This window comes from Somniosus microcephalus, chromosome 2 (genome assembly GCF_052327205.1).
Source record: "Somniosus microcephalus isolate GS21.2 chromosome 2, FLI_Smic_1.0, whole genome shotgun sequence".
In the NCBI taxonomy this organism is placed as follows: domain Eukaryota; kingdom Metazoa; phylum Chordata; class Chondrichthyes; order Squaliformes; family Somniosidae; genus Somniosus; species Somniosus microcephalus.
This window is the reverse complement of record NC_140988.1, coordinates 75,477,331-75,493,628: the sequence shown is the minus strand read 5'-3', so window position 1 is coordinate 75,493,628 and position 16,298 is coordinate 75,477,331.

Here is a 16,298-nt window from a genome sequence, read left to right as displayed (position 1 = left end):
TCCGATCCTGTCACTGTTTTCCAAGTGCTCTGCTATTACATCTTTTATAATGGACTCTAGCATTTTCCCCACTACCGATGTCAGGCTAACCGATCTATAATTCCCCGTTTTCTCTCTACCACCTTTTTTGAATAGTGGGGTTACATTAGCTACCCTCCAATCCATGGGAACTGACATGAATCTTGTCATTCATGTGGACTGACTTATGAAGTAATACTGGGCGGTCTGCTGGTGGCGCTGTCCAGGGAGAGTATAAATACTCGGGCATGGGCCCAGCTTGCTCAGGACATTCTTCAACAGGAACTAGTGAAGGACCCAACTAGATCTCCATGTTGAAAAACATTTGATTAAAGCCTTTTTTATTACTCAGACCAAGTGCCTAGTAGTTTTCTTACTTCAGGAACTGTTCCAGAGTCTATAGAATTTTGGAAGATGACTAGCAATGCATCTACTATTTCTAGGGCCACTTCCTTAAGTACCCTAGGATGTAGATTTTCAGGCCATGGGGATTTATCGGCCTTCAATCCCGTCAATTTCCCTAACACCATTTCCCATTCTCTTGTTAATTTTCCAAGCTCAGAATCATAGACATCAGTGAGATGGGAGCATTTATAGCACATTTCAAGCTGTCAAGTAATGATGATTCTGTGGCCATTCAACTCCTGCCCAGCCTACCAGGCATGATCCCCGAGCAGCATAGACCCCGCGGGCGAGCTGGTAAATCCTGAAGGTCAGCTGAAAATTGTTGTTAATCCTCTGTTAATGACCTGAATTGTCTCCACCATCGCTGCGTGTCGGGTCTGCTCAGCACTGACAGATCCAACATCTGGTAAAGGTGCGTGGCAATGGGTTGACAGCTGGGACCCGACCCGCTGGGGAAAAAACCTACTTTCCCACCTGACCCGCCACCGATCACGCCCGCTGACCCCCCGGAAAATCCAGCCCTCTATCTCACCAGTCTCGCCTGTTGTCTTTTTCACTAACGGATGGGGGCAGAAACCAACCCACCCCCCCCGCCATTGAAATTTTTGCTTACGTTGAGAAACAGGTGAAATCCTTATGGAACCTGGATCATTCCCAAATGCCAACCCCCATTCCTCCTGCCCACTGTACACCCCTGTACCACCCTCCCAGGCCCAGTAATTTCAGGTCCTAAAAGTTTCTTCAAATCATGGAAAGCAGAGATCTGTGCATATGTTGTTAAACACTTGTAGAGAGCTCTACTTTCTGAAGTCCAACTGCTGATGAAATTTTCAATGTTAGAAAAACTGTCCCGTCAGCTCTTTTCTAATATTAAAATCATACGGCAGTAATCGCCACAGGGGTGCTCCTGATCGTCCACTGTAACTTCAGCAGATGATTGGTAGAAACCCGGGAGCATCGACTGAAACGCCAAAAATGATGGGGAGTCCTTGTGGAAGTTTTACCCCAGAAAGGCAATTCAATGTGCCAACTCTTTTAAATTTTAATTTTCAAGTTTAAAAATTTGGCATTTGGTTATAAAATAACTGCAACTGATGTTGCTGAAGTGGTCTAAGACTCTTTCTTGATTTAGTGTCACATTCTATTGAGCCCTAAAAATCACCTAGAACCTTTGCTGCTGGCTCGAGTGAATTTTCTAGTTGGGGAAGGTTCCCTAATTTGTCTGCAAGTGACGAGGGCCGACACCTCTAGGGCTGCATCTCTGGGCACCTGCCACATAAAACAAGCCAAAAAGTCTGGCATAAGTACCTGAGCAGGGCGGAGTTGCTGACTCCCCCATCCCCGCAGGCTCCTTTTGAAAAGGGGCCATTTTAAAAGAAAAATTTTAACTCTTCGCCTGGACCCATGAGTTATTCCATCACAGTTATAGCAAATTAATGCCAGCGGAGTGGGAGCAGTTTCGAGGAATTTCATGGTCATAAAGATAAGTTTTGAGGAGGTTTTTGTAGGCAAAAGGACGTGACAATGCAAAGAGGTTTAGAGAGGGAGATCAAGAGCAAGACCTGTAGTATCCGCGTGTTAATGGAGACACGGAATGCAGGAGTTGGTTTAACAGGTGTTTACTGAACAAAGTCTGGAGGTGAACTAAAAGATACAAGACGCTATACAGGCTTATATACCCGAGTGGTCACTACCGGTATTACAGTACACAGGGGCTCTTAAAGGTACATACACTACAATTCCTCCCCTTTTAGATAATTAGTACATAACATTTTAAGTAATCATTAATTAACATGTTTACAAGAACAATAATCTACACATTTGCTGCAGTTAATCAATTATAAGTCAGTCTCTCTGGAGGCTTCCTAACTCGGTCCGGATAACGCCTCGGTGGTGTAGTAGGTTCTTTTGGCAAGGTCGATTCGGCTTGAATGCCAGTGTCGGGTTCATCTGGTTCCAGTATCACAGGATCGGAGGTAGATACTATGGGTATCTCTGCTTCATCATTAGGCGTATAGAGCTGTGGTGTAGGTTGTCCCTTTTTGGATGACTCTATGATCTGGTCAGCATGGCGCCTTATTATGCTTTCTCCAATGTCTACGGTATACATCAGCGGTCCTAGTCGTGTGCAAATAGTTCCAGGCTGCCATTTCTCGGTACTGTAGTCCCGGGCCAAAACTTGTTGACCTATCTGGAAGGTCCGGTGGCATAGTGGTTAGCACTGTTGCCTCACAGCGCCAGGGACCCGGGTTCAAATCCGGCCTCGGGTGACTGTGTGGAGTTTGCACATTCTCCCCGTGTTTGCGTGGGGTTTCTCCGGGTGCTCCGGTTTCCTCCCACAGTCCAAAGATGTGCGGGTTAGGTTGATTGACCATGATAAAAATTGACCCTTAGTGTTAGGGGGGATTAAATATGTGGGGTTACGGGGATAGGGCTTGGGTGGGATGGCTGCCGGTGTAGGGACCGGGTGCTAGGGTTTGGATGATCAGCCATGATCTCGTTGAATGGCGGAGCAGGCGCGAAGGGCCGAATGGCCTACTCCTGCTCCTATCTTCTATGTTTCTATGTTCTAGTTGGCCTTTCATTCATGCCTTGAAATTGCCGGTTCTCTACGTCCCTTCTGATGTTTGGCTTGATCAAATCCAGCCGGCATCTTAGTCTTCTATTGAAAAACATCATGGCGGGAGTTTGGTTTGTAACCACATGTGTTGCATTCCTGTACGCAAACAAGAAGTTATCTACCTTATGTTGTAGATTTATGTCTTCATTACCCATGGCCTTTATGGCCTTCTTGAAGGTCTGGACAAACCTTTCAGCTAAACCATTGGTGGCGGGATGGTATGGGGCGGACGTGCAGCGCTTAACCCCATTGTTTTATAAGAACTTCCTAAATTCTTCGGACACAAATTGCGGTCCATTATCAGAACAGATCTGTTCAGGCAGCCCATTCCTGGCAAATATGGTCCTTAATACTGTGATGGTTTTTTCCGTGGTGGTGGAGGACATCTTTATTACCTCCGGCCACTTGGAGTGTGCATCAACCGCGATTAAGAACATTGAGTCCATAAATGGACCAGCAAAGTCGATATGTACCCTTTGCCATGGAGATGAGGGCCACTCCCATGGATGTAGAGGGGCTTGTGGTGGGGCGTTTTGGACCTTCTGACAGCTCTTGGTCATTTCTTCGATGTCTCCATCGATACCTGGCCACCACACAAACGCTCTGGCTAGGTTCTTCATTTTCACTCCACCCAGATGCCCCTCATGAAGCTCCTTTAGCACTTTATCCTGGAGTTTGGGTGGAATCACCACTCTGGATCCACACATCAAGGTTCCTCGGCACACTGACAGCTGTTCTCTTCTTTGCGAGAATGCTGGCAACAGTGGTTCGCCATGTGCTGGCCATCCCTTCACCGTTAAATTGTAGACTCGTGAAAGAGTCGGGTCATTTCTCGTTTCCTTTTCAATGGTAGAATTTGTTACTGGTAGACGTTCCACTATGGTTGAGTGGAACATCTCCACTGGGTCCACTGTAGGTGCCTCTTCTACCGTTGGCAACGGTAGGCGCGATAAACCGTCAGCATTCCCATGCTGTTTTGATCCTTTGTATTCTATGTCATATTGGTGTGCCCCTAGGAAAAGGGACCACCTCTGTAGCCTTTGCGCTGTCATAATGGGAACACCCTTTTTAGGGTTGAATATGGAGACGAGGGGTTGATGGTCAGTCAACAAGGTAAATTTTTGTCCGTGCAGGTAATGGTTGAATTTCTTCACTCCCCACACCAGGCTGAGTGCTTCCCTGTCGATCTAGGCATAGTTACGCTCAGCTGAGTTCAATGAGCGTGACGCAAAAGCTATCGGCCGCTCCGAGCCATCAGGGAATTTATGGGATAATACTGCTCCTATGCCGTAAGGGGATGCATCGCACGCCAGTCTGATTGGCAGTGATGGGTTGTAATGAGCCAACACTTCCTTGGACGTGATCAAGCCTTTGCATTTATGGGCATTTAAGAGGGTGCAGAACAGTTGACAAGTTCGGTAAAAATTTATGATAGTAATTTATCAATCCCAGGAACGACCTTAATTGTGAGACATTTTCAGGTGCTGGGGCTTTTATGACCGCTTCAATTTTTTCAGGTGACTTATGCAACCCTTCTTCGTTAATTATATGGCCACAATATGATATTTGTTTCTGGAAAAATTCGCACTTGGGGTGATTTGCTCGTAGGCCCCGTTCTCTCAGCCTAGTGAGCACCTGCTCCAAATTAGCAAGGTGCTCGTTGTCGTTTTCTCCTGTTACAAGGATGTCGTCTAGGTAGCATTGAGTCCCCGAAATCCCTTGCAGGACTTGCTCCATAGCTCTTTGCCAGATAGCTGGAGCTGATGCTACTCCGAAAACCAGTCGATTGTACTGGTACAGGCCTTTGTGTGTGTTTATCGTGAGATACTTTTTAGAGGCCTCCTCAACCTCCATCTGTAGATATGCCTGTGCCAAGTCAATTTTGGTGAAACGTTTCCCTCCGGATAGTGAAGTGAAAATATCTTCTATCCTCGGAAGAGGATACTGTACCGTGTGAAGGACCGGGTTTACAGTCACCTTGAAGTCCCCACAGATGCGAATTTTTCTCTGTTCTTCAGATTTATCATTATTCAACGTTTTCTTCATGACTGGGATGATGGGTGTTGCCCACTCGCTCCAATCTACCTTGGATAACACGCCTGCCTTTTCCAAATTCTCCAGCTCTGCCTCGACTGCTGGACGAATTGCGTATGGCACCGGCCTTGCCTTAAAAAACTTGGGAATTGCTGCATCTTCTACTTTTATTGATGCGGTGACGCCTTTCAAGGCTCCTAGTTCCTGTTGAAACACTTCTTTGGCATTGGCCAAGATGTCTTTTAATCGTTCAGGTATGACGTCATCATCATTTTTTTTCTTACTGGTCACCGTCAGTGCCTGAATGGAGTGCCAGTCTAAACGTATCTTCTTGATCCATTCACGTCCCAACAGCGGTGGACCACCATCTTGCAGAACGTATAAATACAACTTCTGTATTTCCTTGCCGTTGTATACAACAGGCACCTTTATTTTCCCTCTGGGGTATACTTTCTGCCCCGTATATGTCTTCAAGATAATGGATGTGTCTTTCAAAGGTATATGCGGAAATAGCTGCTCGTAATCCCGTCGACTTATGACGGTCAGAGCTGATCCTGAATCTAGCTCCATTTTAACTGGGGACCCCGCTATCGTGAGGGTAACCCAAATGGTCTGGTAATCTTCTTTGGCAATTACATTATGTAATTTGAGACAGCTTATTCTCTTGTTTCCGGAGTCGCTATCGCTCTTCTGGTCTTCGGAGCTACTGTCCGTCATCATTTGTACCTTTCTGTACTTTTCCTTATTGATTTTTTTTCTGTCAGTGGATTTTTTGTTTCCAGATCGGCATACACGTGCGATGTGTCAAATCTTTCCGCATTGCCTGCATGCTTTGTCCTTGAACCAGCAGTCCCTCTGGTCATGGGTGGATCTGCTGCAGTGATAACATCTCTCGAAACCCCATGTCATTTCATGGGTGCTGAAGTCCTGTGGCTTTTGCTGTATCTCTGCAGCTCCTCTTGCTGCTGCTTCGTATGATACAGCCACACTGAAAGCCTTGTCTAGTGTAAAATCTTTCTCAGAAAGTAGCTTTTTCTGTGTTCCTTCACTCAGGAGACCGCAGACGAATTTGTCTCGTAGAGAATCTGCCAGTCCTGCCCCGAATTGGCAGTTCTTTGACAGCTTTCTTAATTCGGTGAGGTAATCAGCGTTACTTTCATTCTTGTGCTGATTCCTCCTGAAGAATTTGAATTGTTCCGCTATCAGCAGCGGTGTTGGGTTTAAGTGCTCCTGTAGGGTATCAACAATCTCCTTAAAATTCTTGTCCATCGGTTTGGCTGGAGTGAGTAAGTTTCGTAACAGCCCGTATGTCCTTGCGCCCATCAGATTTAGAAGTACCGATGCCTTTTTATCATCCTCTACTTCATTCGCTGTGCAATATACCTCCACTCTTTCCACATATGTGGTCCAATCCTCTATATCACTATCAAAAGCAGTAATATTGCCAGTCTTAGGCATCCTGAAAATCAAAAATGGCGCCTCCCGCGCTTTCCTTTCTTCTCTGCCGAGAAAAAAATGGCGCCTCCCGCGCTTTCCCGCCGCTACCACTGCTGACAACGCTGTTCTCCACGGTTTTTATTTACACAGATATTTTTAATAGTTGGAGACTCGTTCCCGCCGGACTCTCTGGGACTTTTCCCTCTCTCTGCTTGGTCCGAATGCCGACTTGCTTTGCAGTGCCGGCCGTCTCCCGAGTGCTCCACCCTCCATCTCTGTTTGCCTCCGACTTCCGACTCGCTGCTCGGCCCCACTGCAGAGCCACCCAATCGAGCCCCAGCCCGCCGCCCAGGAAGGATTAGTGCAGTACCTGCCACCAGCCCGGCTAGCTGGTGAACTCACAGTTTTTTTTTCTTCGACCTTCGTCTGAGGAATCGATCTCCTTGAGGTGCTGCCAAATTGCAGGTAAGTCCGTTTCCAATTCGTTGCCACTGTTGTATCCGTGTGTTAATGGAGACACGGAATGCAGGAGTTGGTTTAACAGGTGTTTACTGAACAAAGTCTGGAGGTGAACTAAAAGATACAAGACGCTATACGGGCTTATGTACCCGAGTGGTCACTGCTGGTATTACAGTACACAGGGGCTCTTAAAGGTACATACACTACAAGACCTAGACAGCTGAACAATGATAATATATTGTGCATTATTGATCGCTAGTTTCTGCTAAGTTTGCTGAACACAGTAGCTTAGGAACAGGAAAATTGGCCATAGTTCCACTCCTGGTCACTATACAGTCAGTGCTGCTGGGAGCAGCGTATGTTAATGCTGGCTGAGGCTTGGAATGGGGTTGACTATGATGCTTCCATAGTTGAGTAGCCTGCTGCCATCACTAGCAAGGCTCCGACATGAACAATGGCTACTCTGGTAAGGTGGTGGAAAGTGAATAGTGCCTTTGAAACCATATCCCAGTAATGAATCAACACTCATTTAGAAAATTGATGAGAAGAACACAATGAATGAATAAGAATTTTTAGGAACAAGAACACACCATTAGGAAATTACAGCCCATTACTCTATGATAGATAAACTCATCTCACTATGTCCTTTAATCTTTCTCTTTACAGAAATTCTTCAACTACCCAAAGTCTTCCGTGGCAATTTATTTGACAACTCCATTACCTTATGGATGAATACATTTTGCTTTACTTCCCTTCTTACTCATAACACTTCACCAATCAAAGTAAGCAATGTCCATTCATCAACTTTGCCAATGCCCTTTATAATTTTACCCTTTATGAAGACTGATATTACTTATATAACCTTTCTATTATATGCAAGTTTGGTTGCACTATTTTCTCTGTCCTAACCTATCATACATAACAGAATTCAACTTCTTTTTGTATCCTTATCCTTTCTACTAACATATGAAATTAGCTTGGCTCAACTGGTAACACTCCTCTGCATAAGAAAGTTGTGTGTTCAAGCCACATTCGTGGAATTTGAGTGCAAAGCCTAAGCTCATATGCCAGGAAGTGTTAAATTGTTGAAGGTGCCATCCTCAAATGAAACACTAAAATGACCTTCAGATGACCAACGCACTATTTGAAGAAATTGTTGTTTGTGGGATCTGCACTTCAAGGTAATTATTTGAGATTTTTCTGAAAGAGATGTGATCAGGCGCTATATAAATGCAAATCTTTCTTGTTTGTTTCTTCATGTTCTTCAACATTTCATTTGGCTCTGTTCTATCCTTTCTTTTTGCCTCTCCTGTTTTCATTCTTTACCATGTTCCTCACTATCATTTCTTGGCTCTGCTTATTTTGTCTCTTGTAAGATTCACAAAATTCAGCAGATTCCCCAAAACCAAGAAGATTACCCTAAAGAAGGGATTTTTGGATTGTTAATAAACCATGTCAGAATGGTATAAGAATATTGGGCCTAAGGGAGATATAAAATCTAAGACCCAAGAATTTGGTTTTTATTTTAAAAGCATGTTCGAGCCTGTGGAAGAAAAAGGGGCTGCAACAAAGTAATTGGGATTGGCTTCTGTAAATGGACAGTTTTGGGTATTGGCATTAACCAAGCTGTCTGGGGACTATCTAGACTGTCACAGTCATTTTACATACTGACAATAGACCAATGGAAAAGCAGTTCCCGCCAAAATTACAGAACCATCCAAAACCTTGCATAAAGCAAAACATGCCACCAACCAACAAAATATAACTTTACTGCAATTAAACAAGAGGTTAAACAATCGATGGGACCATCCCGAAACCACTTTACACATTTTTAAAACAACGTAAGATCGATGGGACCATTCCAAAACCAATTAAGCAATTCACACCAATCAATATTAACGAGCCCGCCAAAACTAACAATAAGCCAGAACTGATTTGGCGTGCAGATTAGCAGGCCTCAATCAGTATAATTGAAGGCCTGTTTCTCACAGAAAACAGTTGAGCCCAGGTTCGAAGGAGTTCAAGCAGTTCAGTGTTGGAGGAAGTTCGATTCATCGTTCATTTCAAATCAAGTCATCAAATTCAGCCCAGTCCAAGAAGAAGCATCTCGAAGCAGTTCTCCTTCTCGAAGAAGTAACACACCATCGGAGACCTCGCGGCAGACCAGGGCCCCACGAAACAAACAACCAAATATTAACAGCAACCGGGTAATATTGGGCCACCGCGACCAAGAAACCAACTTGGAAGAAACTGAAGATTCGCAAGTTTTTCCACTCTATAAACTATCCTGACTTACCACTGGGTAAGATTTTATCGAAAAGACTCTAAACACTACTTCTAACCAAAAGAAATTGGGTACTCACCTGATAGATCCAATACACACCCTACCGCATCAGCAGACTCGCGAAGACTGACCAGCCACGCAGGTGAAGTCCTCTACCACATCCGGGGTATGGCAGGCCCCAACCGACACATCTAGAGAACCCCAAAATCGCGAACCTCTACAACTGTCAAAAGAAGTTGTTTTGGTGAGCATTATCCCTGGTCCTCTGGAGCCCAACTTAGCTAGTTAAGTGGGATTGGGAGGGGTGAAGTATTCTGTCTATTGTTATTTTCCCTCGTATATTCCGAAGTGTTCCCCCAATTTAGAGTGTTAAGATTATTGTGTTGTATATGTTATTTCTCAAATAAAGATCTTATTTCTTTCACCAAAATTCAGTTGTCTGCTGCAATTTCATTGCAGCCCCCAAATAATTCCAAGGTCTAGAACCAAGGGAGTGGGAGCGAACCGAACCGCTCATATGTCAGAGGCGAAGCTGACTCCAAACACCACCCCCTACACTCTCGATACTTCCTATCTGTGTTGAGTCTAATTTCTTGAATATTGCTGTCCTCAGAACTTTCTTTTCTGATGTTCTTGTTCTCTGTCAGTTTCTCTCCTCTTTCTCGTTCTTTTGCTGTGCATTTCAGTTAAGATGTATCTGTAGTCTGGTGATCCAAAAAGCCTTTGACAGTAGCTTGTGGGTAATGGGATCAGGATTTGAAAATATCCCAAATTTAGGCCTCAAAACTCTTCATGCATGTCCAAAGTAGTAAAATGAAAAAAAAAAATTATGTGACAAAAGGGTTTTGTGAATCTGTATGGTATTTCTGATGTACCAGTGACAGGTTGTTGTGTATTTTAGTACTGACCAAATAATATTTAACACTCTGGGCACTAAAATCACTGAAACATAGGGTCATTTTAACTTAACTTCTCCAGTGGGAAACTGAGAGGAGCGCCTGCCCATTTTACATCCTGTCATTTTACTTACTGCCAGTGGGAAGTAAACTTGGGCAGGACTTAAAACAGGCAGTGATCCAATCTGGTCAGCTTCCCGCTGGGCGGGTTTGGGTAAAATGAACCCTCTGGGACCTCAGATCTAACCCTTGGTGGGCTGAATATCCTTTTCAAGCTGATACACCTTTCTCATTTTGAACCTCCTTAGATACAATAGGGGCAATTGTCAACTTACCACTAGAGCATAAAACCAGCAATGTGGGTTGGGCGTCTGTTATAGAAACTGCTTGATTTTCCTTTCCATTGAAAGGAAAGGTTTTACATTCCAATTAGAAAAGTGGCCCCAATCAGTGTACTCTTTTTGGTGGGTACATTAACAAATTTGACTGTAAATTAAACAAAACTTCAAATGAAACTTAAACGAATCAAATTAAAATCGTGTTGTTCGAATTTATTATGCACTCCAGTCCCCGTGGCGCCCACCGGTCGCGGAAATACTCAAGCGTGCCGGCGGACACCGCGTGCACCATCTCCAGGCCCCAATCAGTGTAAGGGCGGCGATTCACTCAGTACATTTTGTTGAATACTATTCACTTTCTCCCGTGCTCACAAGAAATAGATCAGGCCTGCATTTTAACAATAAAATTCATCTTTCACCCACATCTGCTCTCAGTGAGTTTCATTATACCTGTAGTTATTTATTTTTTGGATTGTCAGTCTTGGTTGACTGCATATTTTTTTGTCATCATGTGTCAGCATCCCTGTGATCGGTCATATCTGCCTAAAGGAACCCCTCCCCCCACCACAGCAGGAGCATCTGCATGTTTAAAAATAGTGTTGGCCCTTGCTGGAATAAATCAGCAACTTTCTCAGCAAAGTAACAGATGCATTCAGTTAAATTAACCACTCTCTTTCATTTAGTTAACAGAAAGATACTTAAAAGAAATAATGATAGCCCCCAACTTATTTTAGAAGAAAGCTGCTTCCCTTTAACTCTTAAACCTGCCAAGTTATTTTAATAAGTTGTGCTTTCTTTTACTTCTGAAAGGAAATTGGCCAATGTTAAATGCTGTCCAGATTTTCAAAGTGAATGGTGTTGTTCAGGTGATTGCACAGAATTTTTCCTGGTTTAGCTTTGATTTCTGAGCCTATAGCATTTGTCAAGACAGATCCATCTTTACCAGTAGCGGGGAATACAAATGCATGCTTATCTCAAAATTAGCAGCCATCAGATACAGCGTGTCAGTATCTCTGCATTAGCAGGGAAAATTGTGAATCCACTAAAGCCCACCAACAATTAAATACACCAACCAGAACTAAAACACCAGGGGAGAAATTCCCTACCTTAGCGTGGCGTTAAGTGAAGAAAGTGGCAGCCACCATTCTTCCACCAGCTGGTGGCGGGTCAAGTGGCAGCATCCATTTTGGAAGTCCCGGTAACGCTGGCATTCGTAGATAGCGCCCTGTAAAAAAAAGGCGGAGTGGTGACGTCATTTGGTGTGCAACCCTAACTTAATGTCACCACTGCAAACTTCGACCCTAGCGCCGAGTTCAGTGCTGGATCCTAAGCTCGCCAGGCAAACCCAGTGTGCAAGCAGACTGACAGAGGCACTGTCAGCACCTCTTAAAGGGACACACACATCTTTCAGGTAAGTTTGCATTTAAACTTTTGGGCCTAGAAATTCAGTGGGCCTTGCACCCACTTAGCGCCTAAAGAGGTCTTCTGCGCCGGCGGGGTTGGTAGCGCGGAAATTGAGTGCAGCGTTAATGGCGGCAGTAGCCGGTAGCGCTGCGCCGGCACCGATGATGTCATCGGTGTGCGCAGCGCCCCGGTTCCGCCCCGATGCCGGCCCGACGCCCATATTCAGTTGCTGCCGCCTCTTCCGCAGCGGCCGCAAACAACATTCGTGAAACACGGCCTTCATGCAGCGTTAGTGGGGCGCATAAAGGTGGAGGTGCGGCCGGCCGCTTTTTCAGCGGCCGCCTGCCCGCACCTCCCTCCCCGGCCTCCTACACCACCCCCCCCGCGGCATTGGTGGCTGATTCCCGCGAGCCCGGCACTTCTCCGTGGTGCTGGGCTCATTTGCCGGCAGAATCCAGCGGCGATCTCACAGCTGCAGGCAGCTCCTCCTTAAGAGAAGGAGGAGGCCTACAGTACCCCAGCCTGCCACACCGCATCGGATGGCGCAGCAGCAGCTGGAGCACTGAAATTCACTTTCAGCGCCCCAAGCGGAGGCGAGCACACCCTGGAACAGTGCCCGGTTCCGACTTGGGGCGCTAAAAAGTGAATTTCTGGCAGGCGCAACGGGCTCCGGGCGCAGCGCAAACTTTTGGGCGCAACTGAGCTGGCGGGGCCATACCTAATTTCTAGGCCTTGGACTGGGTTTTTTGATTTTATTGAAGTAGTGGCTTGCTACAATAGATGTTAAAAGTTCTTTAAGTCTGTAGGAGTGCTGATGGATGCTTGCAAGGTCTCGGATGGTAACAGAAGGCCTCAGAAATGACAGAAAATGCTGCAAATACTCAGCAGGTCAGGCAACATCCGTGGAGAGAGAGAAACAGAGTTCACTTCTCAGGTCGAGATGCTGCCTGACCTGCTGAGTATTTCCAGCATTTTAGACTGTCATTTCAGATTTACAGCAGCCACTCACAGAGGGAAGAGGAAGACACAGAAGAGCAAGAAACACAAGAGGAAGATGAGGAGGAAGCAGAAGGAAGGATTCAAACCAAACAGCCCCTACCTGGCCGGGATATCCGGGATGGGATCATCTGCCTGCGATCCCAGTGACCACAACCCCAATTCCCCTTTCAACATTTGTCCCACACCTTACCTTCCCTCTGTTACTGACCATCACAGTGTCCTCTTGGTCACAATGCTGAAATAAAAGGCACCACAAATCAAACTTTCAAATCTCACTTTATACATCTATCCATCTAATATGACATCAAGAAATCAACTCATCACCCTTATGCATTCCCTTCATGACTGCCATGTGCCTTTGCCTAGCCTACTGATGTCATGCAATGCTACCCCAGTGGATGCAGCATGGCTGGTGGAAGGCTGCTGACTTTCAGTTAGGGGACACTGCAAGTGGCCTTGCAGGACGATTTCGAGGAGCTGGTGGCTAGGTGTGTCAAATCAATCTTCTTTTTCTTCTTCACTCTCCTCGTGCTCTTCTTGGCCAACCACTGGCTGGGCAGGCTGCATTTCTTGGGTGTGTGAAACGAGGAAGGTTGTGGTGAGGGGAGGGTGGGAAAGCAAGAGGTGCATGCCAGAAGGAGGATAATGTATGAGGATAGCAGGATCTTGTATCCTTTCAGCCCTGCCATTGGCCAAGGGCTCAGCCATGCCCCTGCCAAGAATGGCTTGCACGTCTCCTCCAAGGGGTTGAGGTGAGGCTAGGAATGGGAGATGTGCCTTGTGATTGATACAGATTGTTGGTAGGTAAGTGAATATGTGGGGGGTGGGGAGGGGTCAAGCATTGAGCAGAGTGAGGCTAGTGGTGCAGTTGGTAGGAGATGGCTTTTGAAGATTCATTCACTGACCTTGACCAGTGGTCTGAGGTCATGAAGCTTATTTGGGCACTGGAGCCAGGGGGTGGGGGTGAAACTGCTGGGAGTGATGGCCTCGGTGATGTGGTCCCACATTGTTCTTTCTGGAGGAACTCCTGGCCCCTGTAGGTAGAGGACCTCTCTTGCAGTGTTGACCCCCTGCACAAAGCTGGAGTGCTGCATGCTGGGTGCCCCTTCCCTGGCTTGCTGAGCCATTTGTGTTAGTGCTGAAGCACTTTTAACATTTTTTAGGTGTGGAAGACAATTCAACTTTAAGAGCTGATTGTAGTGTCCGTGTGTTGATAAAGACACTGAAGACAGGAGTTGGTTCATAAGTGTTTACTAAGCAAAGTCTGGGGGGGGTTCTAACGGATATACACAATATACAGGCTTATATAGCCCGAGTGGCCATTACCGGCATTACAGCACACCTGGGGCTCTTAAAGGCACATACACTACACTGATGACTGCCATTTGGGAATTATTTTTAATGTTTAGGTTTTCTTTTTGAAAGGCAGCAAAGGCTGAAAAATGCATTTTTTCACTTCATTTTAATTTTTATTAGTTCTGATTGCATTGCTCCTTTAATTCGTAGCCCTTTTAATTGCCCACAATTCATTGTGACTCTACAGCCTCGCTCGCAGAGGCTGTATGAATCTGCAACGCCGCTCCTGGATGGGAACTTCGGGTCGGAGGCCTCCACTAATGCCACCAGGTGGGTGTTATACTATAAGTTAGTGCTGGGCTACAATTCTCCAGCCCCCAGCATGAATTTTTGCCGGGTTAGCGCTGCGGCCATGAAACCGAGGCTGCGGTGAAATTGACAGATTTCTGTTGCTGTCCAATTTTTCCCCCCATTATTTCTTGTTTTATTAAAAGGCTCTCTTTGGTGCTGTGTTTAATCCATGAACAAGCGATGCATTTCTGGCACCCAAAATAATAACTTATAACATAAAATGACCACTGTAAAGTCCGCGCCTCAGTAATACACGGACTTCGGGAGAACAGTTTAACAGGTACTTTACTGAACAAGAGGCAGCTTGAAACTGAAACTACAGAAGCCTGCTAGGACCTTTTATACAGGGGTGGTCACTGCCGGTACTGCAGTCTAAGACCAGTTATTCCCTTAAAGGTACATACACAACAATTCCTCCCCTTTCAGATAAACAGTACATAACATTCATTTAACAACGAAATAATAACTAATTACAATTACAATTTCCTCAGTAATATATACATCAACTGAAATAGTCATTTATAAGTTCAGTCTTTGAGGAGGCTTCCTGATCCGGACTGGATAGCGCCTTTCTCGAGTATCCTGTTCTGGCGGTGGAGTCAATTCTGGCTCATTGTCATTGGTTGGTTCGTCAGCTTCCAATACCCCTGCTTCTGAGGTAGATGCAATCTGTACTTCGGGCTCATTACCAGGTGCACATGCTTGTGGTACAGGTTTGGCTTGTTCCTGTGACTCTAGAATCTGGTCAGCATGGCGTCTCACGATGCTCTCTCCAACGTCCACTGTGTACATTAGTGGTCCCTGCTGTGTGCATATCATTCCTGGCTGCCATTTTTCTGTTCGGTAGTCGCGGGCCAAGACTGGTTGCCCTATCTTGAAGCTCCTGGTTGGCTTCTCATTTATGTGCTGGAACTGCTTATCCTCAACATCTCGTCTTATGTTTGGTTTGAGCAAATCCAAGCGACATCTTAGTCTCCGGTTGAAAAACAGTACGGCTGGAGTTTGGTTGGTTACTGCATGTGTCACATTCCGGTAAGCAAACAGGAAGTTATCCACCTTGTGTTGCAGTGGTATGTCATCATTATACATTGCCTTTATGGCCTTTTTAAAGGTCTGAACAAACCTCTCAGCCAATCCATTTGTGGCTGGATGGTATGGGGCAGATGTGTAATGTTTCACCCCATTATTCTTCAGGAACCTCCGGAAATCCTCAGACACAAACTGTGGGCCATTGTCAGAACAGATCTGTTCTGGCAACCCATTCCTGGCAAAGATGGTCCTTAGGACTACAATAGTTTTCTCCGTGGTGGAGGACATTTTAATGACCTCTAGCCATTTCGAATGGGCGTCCACAGCGATTAAAAACATTGAGTCCATAAATGGACCAGCGAAATCAATGTGTACCCGTTGCCATGGAGATGAGGGCCACTCCCATGGATGTAGCGGGGCCTGTGGTGGAGCGTTTTGGACCTTCTGGCATCCTGTGCATCTCTTGGTCATATCCTCGATTCCTTTATCGATTCCCGGCCACCACACAAACGCCCTGGCTAGGCTCTTCATTTTTACCCCTCCCAGATGACCCTCGTGAAGCACATTGAGTACTCTATCTCTCAACTTGGGTGGGATTACCACTCGGGATCCACACATCAAGGTTCCCCGGCACACTGACAGCTGTTCCCTCCTTGGTGAGAATGCTGGCAGCAGTGAGTCGCCATATGCTGGCCATCCCTTCACCATCAAATCATAGACCCGAGAGA